This window comes from Eptatretus burgeri, chromosome 4 (genome assembly GCF_056783735.1).
Source record: "Eptatretus burgeri isolate ZD-2024b chromosome 4, Ebu_testis_v1, whole genome shotgun sequence".
NCBI classification, from domain to species: domain Eukaryota; kingdom Metazoa; phylum Chordata; class Myxini; order Myxiniformes; family Myxinidae; genus Eptatretus; species Eptatretus burgeri.
In genome coordinates this window covers 119,665,951-119,679,158 of record NC_140964.1, presented here as the reverse complement: position 1 = coordinate 119,679,158, position 13,208 = coordinate 119,665,951, and the positions used below count along the sequence as shown (strand labels likewise).

The 13,208-nt window shown below is 41.3% G+C and overlaps 1 protein-coding gene and 1 long non-coding RNA gene across 3 annotated transcripts in view; one reads left to right on the top strand and one right to left on the bottom strand.

Moving 5' to 3' along the window:
* Window positions 1-13,208, top strand: part of LOC147028984 (solute carrier family 2, facilitated glucose transporter member 1-like) — a 180,269-nt gene that overhangs the window by 23,934 nt on the left and 143,127 nt on the right. The window lies entirely within an intron of this gene.
* On the bottom strand, window positions 6,364-12,487 carry LOC147028986 (uncharacterized). The gene is made up of 2 exons (XR_015057789.1): window positions 12,078-12,487; window positions 6,364-8,872 (listed from the first exon to the last, which is right to left on the bottom strand). It is a non-coding gene; the product is annotated as an uncharacterized LOC147028986 (long non-coding RNA).

The window sequence follows — 13,208 nt, the reverse complement described above, 5'->3', positions numbered from 1 at the left end:
CCACAGGCTGCATACAAAACAATCTCAATAGTCATAGTTCAGTATCCTCACTTTTTTATATTTTCCTTTAATCCAATATGGCTGCCTATCTGCTGTCCCAATCTGTAATCCAAAATGGCTTCACCGGTCCACATTACACCACTATATCCACTACTGTGGTTCATGTAACTACATTACAGGATAGAATAGTATTATTTTCAGACCTTGCATTAACCCTGTTCTTCTGGAAGGATCATCAAAATATCCCACCTGTCGATGTCAATGGTCAGCCACTGGAAGCATTTCAGTCTCCTGAAGTTCTAGACCTCACGATTAGCCATGACCTCTCCTGAGCCAACCACATTGCAAACCTGGCTTCCAAAGCCACCCACAGAATGGGCATCTTCTGTCAATCCAATACTTTCCTTGGAAAGTCAGAGCTACTCACACTGTCGTCTACAAGGCCTTTGTCCGTAATTCATTGGAGTACTGCTCTCCACGATGCATGGACTGTTATCTCAGCATCACATCTGTCTCTCATGGAATCTGTGAAATATAAAGTTCTTAGAATTATTAGAATCTCCCACGGTGAGGCCAAAGCACAAGGTCTGTTGCTTTCACATTGCTGGCAGGTCGGTGGTCTCCCCTGCAACTCCACGATGCAAGTGTTCTTCCAGTAAGTCCATCCTGGTTAAAATTCCAAAATCCAAGTTAACTGCACATCTCAACTATTAAATGTTTCTCGCTTTACCCATCTATAGAACCACCTTCCAGACGCTGTTCGTTTCCACTCTTTCCTCCTTAGGTTATAAGCAGACAGTGCACTGCCACCTTCTGTCACCGCCCATCCTGACCGATGATCTTTATTATCCCCATTAACCTTTCCTAACCCAACCCACTTATTTGCTGATTTCAGCATTTCCTCCCCACTCTCTCTCTCTGTTCTTTTCCTGATCATTCATCCCGTTGCTGGCTGTGCTCATTGTTGCAACGTTACCCCACTTTCAGTTCAGCCCTGCTCTTCCATGATCCTTGCTCTTTTTTTTGTATACATAGTCGAGGCTGGTAGAAGAGCGAAGCACACTGATCAGATCAGGATGTAACAGACAAAAAATCGGATGCAAATCACGCATACATGGGGGTGGACAAGTTAGACAGATGATGCATGGGGTGGACAAGATGGATACAGAAAGAAACTGCAAGTTGGGAAAAATGGAAGGAGGGATTTGGGTAGGGTTAACGAGGGTAGAAAAGATCATGGTTTTGGATTGCCGGCGATCTGAGAAGGTGGTGAACAGCTGCCTTGATGACCTGGAGAAAGATTGAGGAGGATGTGGAAGTTGATTCTACAGGTGGGGAAAAAAGAGGAACAAATGAGTGGAGGTGAGCAATTGATTCTGGATTTAGGAACTTTCACTAAGAGAGGGTTTAAAAAAAAATAAAGAAGGAAAAAAAAAAAACCAGACTTCATTTGCGAAAGTGCTGTTAGAAGGTAATTTAATTTACGTACTGTGCACCTCTTTTTCTCTCTCTTTACTACCTTTGCATTTCCGGGCTGCCCACGAAACCAGGAATTGTTGCACTTTTTAATCATCTTCCAATGCTAAATTATTCAATGTGACCTTCAATAATTTATGTACTTGTATGTGCCATTTGCTCCTAAATGTGACCTGACACCTGACATCTGATAAGGTAAATTGTTTTCATGGTTTCGGGAACAGACCAGCATAAACTTCAGAAACATGTTTTTAGCAGAAGGATGTCATGGCTCCTAAAAATGGTTTCAATGGACTTTTCATCAGGCTAGAAATTCAGCCATCAAAAAGTGCTATCTTGCAAAATCAGGTCGTCGAGTTTCCTGATTATTCCTAATATTTTTCTTCTTTTTGTAATATTGGCTAACAAACCATCCAGAAAACAAACTGAAGTGCGCTATTTACAGTCACAGCCAATTTCATTTTTTTGCTTTCTTTTCCAGCTCTTAAAAGCCTCCTTTGTATGACAGTGTATGATTCCAAAGACATTTATATTCACCTTGATTTACTGATACTTCCAGTGTTTCTTTATTGGTTTTCCTAATACATCCGTGTCATATATTTTCGCCACCTGAAATAGGTGGGCAATTTAAAAACAAAAAGTTTCATGCAGAAAATGGAGAATATCTCGGATGCACGTGATCATCATTTTGTGAACGTTGATAGTGTCAGCAAGGTATAAATAATTTTGAAGTCACTGCATCCAGATATTCATGCCACTGATTAAAATAGTTTCGCTTGGCTGTTTGGTGATCACATCTGATTAAATGTTTGTGTTAGCGGTGTCTCCTTTAGCGGACTAATAGATGGAACAAGACGGTGTTCATGGAAACTTACAGTCTTGAGAAGGACTTGATGCAAGCCAACTGTTCTGGCGGCAAATTTGTAATTACAAAAATTAAATTCAAATCAAATGGAAGACCAAATAAAATAGGTACTGCAATTGGAGTCATCAGAAGGACCCCCGAACAAGCAAAAAAGGAAAGATGAAGTTATCAGGAGGAACCTGAATAGGATTCAGATTTCAACTGCTACTCCTCTACCCTCAAAACCTATCCAGGTGCAGCCAAGTGAGCCCTTATTCAAAAAGACACAAACAAAAAAGGAATGCACATTCAAAAAAAAATCAAATAATTCTGGCTGCCAGACAATGAGTCCGATCAGGTTGAAAGTTAAAACAAATATTCACAATCACTACTAGATCATTATTTTGAAGTTTCACATCGATTGATGCAGCAGTTCAAGAGAGAGAATTTTAAAAATAATCTTTCTTCAATCCAATATGGCTGCCAAATCATGTGGCTGCCAAAGCGGGCGAAGGTGCTCAAGAAGCGAAAAGCCAGGTTAAGCTATCGGTCCCGTACGTGCATACGTGTGTGTCTGCATTGTGTTATTCCCTTTTCTCTGGAACGGCTTGTCGGATTGACAATAAATTTTCACCATTGGTGCGAATACTCACGTAGAATGTTTTAATGATAATTATGATGTCGTAGGTCACATGATATGGCAACCATGTTGGAAAAAAGGAGAAGCATTCGACCTCTGTATCTCAGAAATTGCTCCATTGAAAATAATTGAAATGCGGCATGTGTCAAGTACTCTACATGGGGAATAAGACTTTTTATGATGTCATAGGTGACTTCGGTATGACATCATAATTGCATATGTAGAACGCTATATTCGATTAGGATTAAAAATTTTGAGGGTCATCTCGGAATAAATTGGTTGATGTAAAAAACTGATGATGTCATCGGTCATGTGGCTCAGCAGCCATTATTTTTCTCAAAAAAAACCTTCAAAAATCTTCTCTGAAATGGCGGAACAGATCGAGGAGAAATTTTACAGGCATGACCACCTATCCATGAGGACCAAAAAGTTCCCCACCTATGATGTCATAAGTCACATGGTTTGGCAGCCATATTGGATTTATCCTAAAACCTTCAAAAATCTTCTTCAGAACAGCTGGACAAATTGAGGGAAAACTTCACACACATGTTTCCCAAGTCTTGGGGACACCAGGGTGTTCACGAATAATTGATAGGTCACATGGTTTCGTAGCCATATTGGATTGAATAAAAAAAAATTCGACGACTGCGCATCAATCGACGTGAAACTTCAATATTATGATCTAATAGTGATGGGGAATATATGATTTAAATTTCAACTTGATCAGATGCCTGGTCTGGCAGCCAAAATTATGCAATTTTTATGGTTCACAAGTCAGTAAGTGACCACTATATTCGTTATTGGTGTGTGTGTGTGTGTGTCTATCTGTCTGTCTGTCCCGAGCATCGCTCTGTGGGTTTTGATCCAATCCTGATAAAATTTGGGTGGGAGGTTTATATCATGATCGAGTTGTGTTTTCCTGAGAATGGGCGTGATGCGCCCATTATAGGTGGAGCCACATCCAAAAAAACGTGTTTTTAGGGGATAGCCGATTTCAATTTGCATCTTCTCCTCGGGGGTTTGTCGAATCTGGCAGGGGTTTCGGTATTTGGTTAGCCCAATGGCACCTGCATAGCCCCACCGAGCTCGATTTTTCATTTTCGTCCCAAGGTCAAGGTCACAAGGTCACGAAGTTAGAAAATGTCAAAAAAAATCAATAAATTGGGCATCGAGCTCCTCGGGTTTTCAACTGTTTCGAATGAAAGTTGGTATGCAAGTCGTGCTCTTCGAGTACAACTTTCATCATTTACATTTTTCCCGATTCCCGCCAGTTTGCCCGTGGCGTCCCCTCGAAGGTCAAAAAATAAAAAAGGCGAACCGTGTACATTGCTCGTGAACCATCACCGTCTCCAGACTTGTTTAATCTATGTTCTTTTTGATTTTTTTTTGTTGGCTCACTTGGCTGCACCTGGATGGGTTTTGAGGGTGGTGGAGTAGCAGCTGAAACCTGAGTCCTATCCAGAATCCTCCTGATGACTCCATCTTTGTTTTTTGCTTGTTTAGTTTCCTTCTGATGACTCCAATGCAGTACCTATTTTATTTTGTCTTCCATTTGATTTGAATATATTTTTTGTAATTACAAATTTGCTGCCAGAAGAGTTGCCTCACACCAACTCCTTCTCAAGACTGTGTGGGGTAAGCATTCCATGAATACCATCTTGTTGATGATTGCCATTGGTTAGTGCTTTCATGACTTTCAGGGTGGGACATCAGCAAGGTGTTCTTTTCTCTCTCACACACACACACACACACACACACACACACACACACACACACACACACACACACACACACACACACACACACACACACACACACACACACACACACTACCATGACACAATAATACGGATACGGTTTGCTACTTGTAAAGGAACATTTCTCAAGGTTTTGTTTTCAGGATTTGTCAACATCATCAGTGGAATCTGAAAGCACTTATGGGAACTGTGCGCTCCAACAACTCACGAACAAACTCTACATCCTCACCACTTGTCCTTAGTTGCGCTAAACTGGCTTTGGTTATGATGTCGGATCACCTTCTCTAACCACAAACATTCAAACACGTTTACATTGTGTTGAACTTCATGGAATCATCTCATGTCGGTTCATAGTTCACATCGATAAAATGTTTCAACTCACAGTATGCTTATCAGTGGGTTTGGTCACCATGGTTGAAGCAGTACACTGTATCTCACTTTGGCTTATAAATGCTGTCAAACTGGTTGGTTATTTGGTTTGTAATTCCACGTCATCAACATATAATTCCATTGGAGTGCTTTGTACCTTTGATCGGAATAGGTCTTCGTTTTGTGGTTCTCTTTTTCTGTCTATATTTACAGACACACCTATTGCAGTTTTTAATTATTTTTATACAAGATCGAGGCTCATGGAAGAGCAAGGTGGCAAGAGGGTTAAAAGGCAACATACGTATATTGAAGCAGTGGGGCAACAACGAGAGAGAGAGAGAGAGAGAGAGAGAGAGAGAGAGAGAGAGAGAGAGAGAGAGAGAGAGAGAGAGAGAGAGAGAGAGAGAGAGAGAGAGAGAGAGAGAGAGAGAGAGAGAGAGAGAGAGAGAGAGAGAGAGAGAGAGAGAGAGAGAGAGAGAGAGAGAGAGAGAGAGAGAGAGAGAGAGAGAGAGAGAGAGAGAGAGAGAGAGAGAGAGAGAGAGAGAGAGAGAGAGAGAGAGAGAGAGAGAGAGAGAGAGAGAGAGAGAGAGAGAGAGAGAGAGAGAGAGAGAGAGAGAGAGAGAGAGAGAGAGAGAGAGAGAGAGAGAGAGAGAGAGAGAGAGAGAGAGAGAGAGAGAGAGAGAGAGAGAGAGAGAGAGAGAGAGAGAGAGAGAGAGAGAGAGAGAGAGAGAGAGAGAGAGAGAGAGAGAGAGAGAGAGAGAGAGAGAGAGAGAGAGAGAGAGAGAGAGAGAGAGAGAGAGAGAGAGAGAGAGAGAGAGAGAGAGAGAGAGAGAGAGAGAGAGAGAGAGAGAGAGAGAGAGAGAGAGAGAGAGAGAGAGAGAGAGAGAGAGAGAGAGAGAGAGAGAGAGAGAGAGAGAGAGAGAGAGAGAGAGAGAGAGAGAGAGAGAGAGAGAGAGAGAGAGAGAGAGAGAGAGAGAGAGAGAGAGAGAGAGAGAGAGAGAGAGAGAGAGAGAGAGAGAGAGAGAGAGAGAGAGAGAGAGAGATTTTTTATATTATTTTATTAGAAAAGTATAAAAAGGTGTCTCACCAATGAGACAAAGGCGTCAGCACAACACTTAACTGTTTTTCACAGCAAGCAAACAAAATATATTATAACAAACAAGAGGGTATTTATAGAGGTAGAAAAAAATATTTTACCAAAACAGATGAACAACCAATTATTAAAAAACATTTTAGGTTGATTCATACATTTTAAATCAGAAAGGAAATTTAAGTGATTCATTTACAACAGAGCAAAGAACATTTTTTACACACCATTTGTCAACAAAATCCTGCATTCTCCCAGACTTGCAACAGAAAAAGAAATCAAGCTGAATGCGAGACACAACTAAAGTTCTAAAGGTTAATAAAACACAAGAACAAGCATCCACAGATTCCACCTTCTTTTTCCTTGTCTTATAAATTGCCATTTTTGCTTCAGCAACCAAAAACCTGGCCAAAGCAGTCTCAGATTTGAAACTGGAGGAAATAGGGAAACCATAAATAAATTTCACCAAGGAAAAAGAAAGACCCATCTTTAAAATAATATCATGCAAAAACTGAAAAAGAGGGACAAGTCTTATGCAATCTACATATGCATGACAAAGCGTTTCATTGTTTTCACAAAATGGGCACAATTCCAGGATCTCATTGGAAAACTTGTGCAATAAGATATTATAAGGGAGGATGCAATGCACTAATCTCCATTGCAGGTCGCCCGAACGTTTAGAAATTGGGGGGGGGGGGGTATATAAACCTCTCCATGCAGGGACAAGAGGGGTCGAAGTTGGCAAATGTTCTTTCCATTGAATCCCGAAAGGACTTTTAACTGAATCAGCAAAAATATACTGAATACAAAAGGAATACAGGTTCCCCTTCTCAATGGAATTTAAAGGTACAGATTTTCCATCCCAGTCCAAAAGCAAAACAGGGAAGGCATCTTGATTGGGCAAATCCACAATATCAAAAAGACTCCTGAAACCCACTCCAAAACTCATTAATACCTTTAAGATAGCAGAAAAAAGCTGACCAATTATCCGAATTGATTTCAACCCAGTAATGGTGGAGATTTCATGACCAGATTTCCATCTTTCTTTTGAAAAATCCAGCAGATTGTGCACAAGAAGTATATTGGACCCCACAAAATGTTGCACAAAAGCCCTAGAGGATGGGATTCCTGTAAAACAGGGATTGTAGAAAACTGGTTCATTTAAGAACATCGAGGCAGTAAAGGAAGTGACCTCACGTTGCAGTGATAAAGCTTGCCAAGCATTGATCACACTCTGCATATACAGAGGAAGTGGTGACACGTCGATCTTCAGGAGGTCGAGCAAAAAAAGCTCACGGCCATATCCTAGCCGGCCCGCTTGCTTTAGCAAACAAAGGGTCAAACTCTCCCAAGGCATGTGGTTATAAAGCAACTTTTTCACAAAAAGAATGCGGAAAGTCATGATCCTGCTGGTGATGTCAACAAGCCCTTGACCCCCCTCATTCCGAGAAAGGCTGAGCACACCTGGTCGAAGCCAGTGCATACCACCCCAGAAAAAATCGATTAAGTGTTTTTGAATATTTTTAATTAGCCATGCAGGTGGCTGCAAGACAATAAACCTGTGCCACAAGATGGAAGAGACCAAATTGTTAATAACTAAAACTCTTCCATGATATGATAATTTGCACAGAAGGCCCCTCCATCTCTGAAGTCTGGAGTAGACTTTGTCTGTTAGTCCATCCCAGTTTTTCTGAATACTTTGAGCATCACCAAGGTGTACACCCAAATGGTAAACACTATTATTCTTCCAGGATAAATTGCCAGGTAGTGTTGGGAAGGAAAAATGCATTGCTAATCCAAAAAAGGAGGCATAACTCTTTGTCCAGTTTACTCTGGCTGAGCAAGCAAGGGTAAAATTATTCATAGTTTTAAGTAGTTCAGATACATCTTCTTGACATTGAATTGTAGTGCAGATATCATCTGCATAAGCAACAACTTTTATAGCAGGTATGTCCGGAGCGACAGAGAATCCCACAAGTTTCTCACGCAATTTAACTAAAAGGGGTTCAATGGAAAGAACATAAAGGAGTCCGGATAAGGGATACCCTTGCCTTATTCATCTGGTAACAGTAAAGGGAGGAATCAACTCATTATTTATTTTGAATAAACTAGAAATATTGTGATACAACAACTGAATATATGATACAAAAATACGACCAAAACCAAAACCCTTTAGGATAGCAAATACATAACTATGATCTATACTATCAAAGGCATGCTCTTGATCAACAAAGATTAAGCCAGTACTTTTATGCAGAAGATCACACACATCAGCAATGTCACGAACAGCGCCAAGATTGTCATATATTGATCGTCTAGGCACACAACAGGTTTGATCAGGATGCACCAAAGATTGGACTACCAATTTTAAGCGAGAGGCAAGGACCTTTGAAAAAAATCTTGTAGTCAGTGTTCAGTAAGGAGACAGGACGCCAGTTTCTGAGTAACTGGGTGTCTCCCTTCTTTGGTAACAAGGAAACAACGGCTCGCCGGAAACTTAGGGGGAGCTCCCCAACTTGAAAACTTTCCTTGAGTACTTCCAAAAGTTCGGGTCTGATAATGTCCCAAAAGGTTTTGTAGAATTCACAGGGGATTCCATCCAGACCAGGAGCTTTCCCGGACGCCATACTGGAAAGAGCAAGACCCAACTCCTCCAGCGTGATGGACCTCTCCAAAGAGGCTCGCTGTGACTCAGACAACTTGGGTAAAGGTTCAATAAAGGTTTTTGCAACATTCAAATCAATCTTTTTTGCACAGAATAAAGAAGAAAAATAATCGACTGCAATTCTTTTAATCATCTTAGGTTCACTTACTATCTCTCCTTCAGGTGATTGTACAGATAATAGTTGTTGTTGAGCTTTACTTTTCCTCTCCAAAGAGAAGAAAAACTTTGATGAAGTGTCAAAAAGACTCAAATTTTTAATCTTAAGCCGCACTAAAGCCCCTTTAGCCCTTTCGTTGACAAGACTGTGAAGAAGTTCTTTTTAGTTATAAATTCTTTACGTAATCCTTGATTTCTGTTCAACTCAAGAGGATTTCTTTGCAATTCTAAAACCTCTTTTTCTAGATTCGTTATCCTTGAAAGACTATCCTGAGAGTGATGAAGTTTATACTGCTGACAAAAGATTTTGATGTGGATTTTTACAATATCCCACCATTGTAGCTTGCTATGAAAAGTATTTTTCCTTCCGTAAAGAGAAGTCCAAAAGATCCTAAAAGCATTGCAAAAAACAATGTCTTCCAAAAGACTAACATTTAGAGCCCAATAGGCACTGCTATGTTGAAGATAGGGAAAAGTTAATTTTAAAGAAACTAGGTGGTGATCCGAAAAGCCAGAGGGAGAAATTGCCGTAGACAATATGAAGTTCCGAAAATCATTATTAACATAAAATCTATCTAAGCGAGCGAACGATACCCTGTTATTGGAAGCTTGACACCACGAATATTGCTTAACTTTGGGGTGCTGCAATCTCCAACCATCAACCAAATTATACTTTGCTAAAATGGTCGCAAACCCTTTTGCACTCTCAGGGTGGGGTTCTAAGCCATTACGGTCCAGAGCTGGCTCCAAGGTACAATTAAAATCACCAGCGAGGCACACGAGACCACTAAAATAAATCTGGGATAAACAATCATCAAGAATGGAAAAATATTCGTTTCTTTTTGCAGGATTACTTGGGACATAAGCATTTAATAGTGTGATTTTATAGCCTCCATAAGAAAAAACCACAAAAGCCAAATGACCTTGCATGAATTCGTGAAAAACAATTTGGTCCGATGAAAGACTTGATCGAAACCAGAAAGCAACTCCTGCACTGCAGCAATCAAAGGAACTGAAAAACCAAGAATCCCTTATTGTGGTTTGCCACTCTGCAGAACAAGTCGGTCCACAACGCACATCCTGAAGAAGAGCTACATCAATATGCTTTTGATCAAGTAACAGTCGAACATGTGTTTTACGTATAGGGGCGCGGCCCCCATTTATGTTTAAACAAGCAAGAGGCAGAACCATTTTTGTATTTTATAGGTGGGTACTGGTTACTGAAGTTCTTTCCTTGCCAGAGTTACATATTTCCTCAATCTGTGTACGTGGGATTCATTGGTGCCATAGGCTGCCGGATTTTTAGTAATAAGGGATGTGGTAAGCATAAATTTATCGAGTTCTGGAAAGAAATCTGTTAGTTTAATTTTTTTCCGAAAGGTGTTATGGAGGAACTTGATCACCTTCGCAGGAGCAGGGGCATTTAAGCCCTTGTGGTCTTGTGAATCTCCAGCTGCACCATCCAACTCAAAAGAATCTGATATTGAACAAGTATCATCGGAATCACACGACTCGTGTTCAAATTCAGCTTCCTTTTTCTTTACAGATATAGCAGACATTGGAAATGGTTTCACGAAAAAGGAATCCTCAGGAAGCAGATTTCCTTCTAACTTTTCAGGTGTCTGCTTCAAAGTCACTGAGGTAATGGGTGTGGCTGTAGATGTGACAGGCAGTTCTATGGTACTCGGTGCAATTACAGTTTGGTGAGATTGTTCTGTGGTGTTAGGCACAACTATAGTTTGGACAGATGGCTCTGAGTTATTAGGCTCCACTGTAGTCTGAACTGCTGGTTCTGAGGTATTAGGCACGACTATGGTTTCAACAGTTGGTTCTTCGGTGTTAGACACAATCTCCGCATGAACATTCTGCTTCAGTGTATGACTACCTTCTGTATGTCCAGAACAAATTTCGTCTCTGCCTGGGACATCTACTGATGGTGTGTTTTGAAGCTCCATAGTCTCCTCGTCATCACATGTGGGAGGACAGGCATAAACATCTGAAGGATTTTGGTTACTCTCTTTCCGATTGAGTGAAACCCTCTTCACAGCGACCGCTTCCGCGTATGAAGAAGGTTCGACTAAAACTGCACTTTGGTGCCTCCGTTTTCCTCGTGTCACCCAACCAGACTCATTTTTTGCATTTGTTTGATTTTCAGAGTTTTCCCCTGCTTCAGTAGACACCCCAGTGACCTCAGGTTCATTTACATTTTCAACTTTACTTGATTCTTTTTCAATGCCCCTTGGGCATTCATTTTTCATGTGACCATACTGTCCACATTTGTAACACACTAAAGTCTGAGATGAGGCAAAGATGCGGTAAGTAAACTTTTCATGTTCAATTTTTAACATCACGTCGAGCTCACGAATGTTTGGCTTCAGAATAATAAATAGTTGACGTCGAAAGGAAAGAATATGTTTTGTACTGTGGTCCTTAAACCGAACAGGAATGAAAGTTATTTTTGAAACCACAGTGCCATACTGTTCTAAAGCAGCCTTCACCTGCTCGTTTTTTATGAAGGGAGGAATATTTGACAGGAGTACCTTCATCGATGGAACATCGAGGGGTGATATGAAGAGGAATATATCCGGCTCCACAGTCAGTCCTGACTCCACAAGCTGCGCCACCATTTGCTCTTTAGCGACGAAGATAACAACACGCTGATTCATTCTCGATGCAGCTATTACACTATGCATGCCGATTAATTTCTGACACACAAAACAACTTTTTCAACTGAGATTTCGGGTGGTGGCGTACACGAAAACCCATTTTTCCGACTTAAAGACTCTAACAGCTCAACGGTCGCCATGATTTAGGCGCAATAACACTCAATGCCTCGGGGTATTAAAAAAAAAATAATAATAATAATAATGATAATGATAATAATAATAATAATAATAAAAACCAATACACAAGCGAAGCTGGCGAATGGAGGAAAATAATAATAATACTAATGATAATAATATGGACGCGGTCCAAGAATCATTTAAAGGAGCCAAAGCAATGGCAAAAACTAACAAAACACGTCGGATGGAAACCAGGTCTCAAAACCGGGAGGGGTTCTGAGAAACCCGAACACCACCTACCGTGCGCGCTCTCTTTCTCTCTCTCTCTCGCTCAATGGAAAAGAGAAAACAAGGAGAAAGGGGGTCAAGAGAAAACGAAAACTAAAACATTTAGACGATGAGAAGAGGGAAAGGAGAAAGCAACACAGGCTCCGCGCGTACCGCCAGGAACTGAGCAACAGGTCTTCGCGATTGCACGCACGTGCCAAGCGAGCAACAGCTGTAGAGAGAGAGAGAGAGAGAGAGAGAGAGAGAGAGAGAGAGAGAGAGAGAGACAGAGAGAGAGACAGAGAGAGAGACAGAGAGAGAGAGAGAGAGAGAGAGAGAGAGAGAGAGAGAGAGAGAGAGAGAGAGAGAGAGAGAGAGAGAGAGAGAGAGAGAGAGAGAGAGAGAGAGAGAGAGAGAGAGAGAGAGAGAGAGAGAGAGAGAGAGAGAGAGAGAGAGAGAGAGAGAGAGAGAGAGAGAGAGAGAGAGAGAGAGAGAGAGAGAGAGAGAGAGAGAGAGAGAGAGAGAGAGAGAGAGAGAGAGAGAGAGAGAGAGAGAGAGAGAGAGAGAGAGAGAGAGAGAGAGAGAGAGAGAGAGAGAGAGAGAGAGAGAGAGAGAGAGAGAGAGAGAGAGAGAGAGAGAGAGAGAGAGAGAGAGAGAGAGAGAGAGAGAGAGAGAGAGAGAGAGAGAGAGAGAGAGAGAGAGAGAGAGAGAGAGAGAGAGAGAGAGAGAGAGAGAGAGAGAGAGAGAGAGAGAGAGAGAGAGAGAGAGAGAGAGAGAGAGAGAGAGAGAGAGAGAGAGAGAGAGAGAGAGAGAGAGAGAGAGAGAGAGAGAGAGAGAGAGAGAGAGAGAGAGAGAGAGAGAGAGAGAGAGAGAGAGAGAGAGAGAGAGAGAGAGAGAGAGAGAGACAGACAGACAGACAGACAGACAGACAGACAGACAGACAGACAGACAAAAAAAATGTCATGTCCAAGTTGTACAATTTGTTTGAGTCCACGTATCCCCTCTGCTTTTCAGAAGATATATCTCCATCAAGGATGTCAAACTACTGATGAAAAGATTCGTACATTGATCTTAGGCTCACCAAGTACCTTGTTCATAAATTACCTGCAGGACAAAGACGTGAGTACACATCGTTGTCGTTTTACCTCAATTACAAGGACATTG